The sequence below is a fragment of the Marmota marmota genome, unplaced genomic scaffold, assembly GCF_001458135.2.
Source record: "Marmota marmota marmota unplaced genomic scaffold, marMar, whole genome shotgun sequence".
NCBI classification, from domain to species: Eukaryota; Metazoa; Chordata; class Mammalia; order Rodentia; family Sciuridae; genus Marmota; species Marmota marmota.
The window spans coordinates 5,792,391-5,794,035 of record NW_026000026.1 but is presented as its reverse complement, the minus strand read 5'-3'; positions in this window follow the sequence as shown (position 1 = coordinate 5,794,035).

Below are 1,645 nucleotides of genomic sequence, written 5' to 3'. Positions count from 1 at the left end.
GTGACCGGCCTCTGAGCCTCGGAGGCCCAGCTCCTGGGTGGCCCTGCCCAGCTCAGCAGCCGCCGCAGCCGCAGAACTCGCAGGACTCCAGCAGAATCGTGGCAGGCACTACACAGGGGACGGGGACGGGGACCACCACAGACCATCTCTGCCCTCATAGGGCTCCCCCTCCAGGGGGTGATTGAGGGAAATAAAGGGATGATAAATGCAGAGAGAGCCTGGGACAGGGACACCTCCTTAGACGGTCCTGTCCAAGGAGCTGACGTGAGTCTCTTAACTTGGCAGAGAAGACTGAGTCCATCATGCAAACCCTAAGAAACCCTTAGCAGTTATATGAAAGCAGGGAGTGCAAAGGCCCTGGGGTGGAATTGAGAAGCCGGTGTGCTAGAGAGCAGTACGGGTCAGGGAGAGGTTCCCCAGGCCTGCAGAGAGTTCACTTTCATTCTGTAAGCCATGGGGGGGGGGGTGGCTTGGGCAGGTAGATACAGGAGGGCTCTTGTAGGTGAAAAGCACCTTCAACTTGCACAGCCTGGGAGCACACGCCCCTTCTGATTTGGGGCCCTGTGGCTCTCACCCCAGTCCAGTCAGTGTAGGAGGATCCCCTGCTGCCCTGGGGGTGCATGCAGGATGGGGCGGGAGCTGGTGGTGGGGAGACCCCCCCAGCCACATGCAGTCCCCAGGAGAGGGTGCAGGCAGAATCCCGGAGGAGCCTTGCTGGGTGCCCAAAGCTGGGGTTCTGGGGTGGTGGCCAGGCTCTCCCCATGGACAGGAGGGACAGACCGTCTCCTTCAAGGTCACGGCAAAGTGGTGCAGCTCAACTCCAAGGTGCTTGGTGTCTTCCCAGCACACACCCATATTCTCTCTGATCAACGAGACCCTGGTCTGTCTCTGGATGGGGCTTGAAGGCGCATTTCTTCAAGAGGTAAAAATGCGGCTGAGAGCTAGTGAGGCCAGAGACCGCGCAGCCCAGACTGCTGCCCCCCAACTCTGTTGTGACCCATGACCTGGGGTCAAGAGGAGGAGAGGTCTCGGTGGGAGGTGAAAGTTCACTCCTCCCTCGGCAGCCCCCCAGCTCCCCTTTTCCTGCTGCCACCGGCCACTTCACCCTGAGGCCCCTGTGCCCACCTGGAGGTGCCGGGGTCGGGCCCACGGGACGGGTTCTCAGGATGGCCGCTCACCTGCTGGCTGCGGGGGACTCAGGGGAGGGGGCGGGTCTGGGACAGGGACACCAGCTGCGTAGCTCTAGGCAGCCTGGCGTCCAGCCCGTCCGGCCCCGTCCGGCCCGCTACAGCCTGCGCCTGGTGGTCCCCTCCCTGTGCCGGGCAGAGGCCAGGTGGCCTGCACTTCCCCTGGGGAGGACCACCACTGCCCTTCTCTGCGCCAGGTCTGTGGGTTGAATCAGAGGAGCTGGCTGTCCACCTTGGGCCAGGGCTGTCCCCACACAGCCGGGTGGCCCCAGAGTCCAGAGGGGCCCACGGGCTCTGCTCCAGGACAGCGGCCCATGCCAGCCGCGCCCAGGCCACCAGGCAGACGACAGCAGCACTGGGTGGCGCGGGGCTGACCCGGTTCCTGCCTCCTCCCCAGGTCGTGAGTGAAGAGGGAGCAGAAACCGTCCGCAGAGCACTTCAGCCTCGCCTCGGGAGGG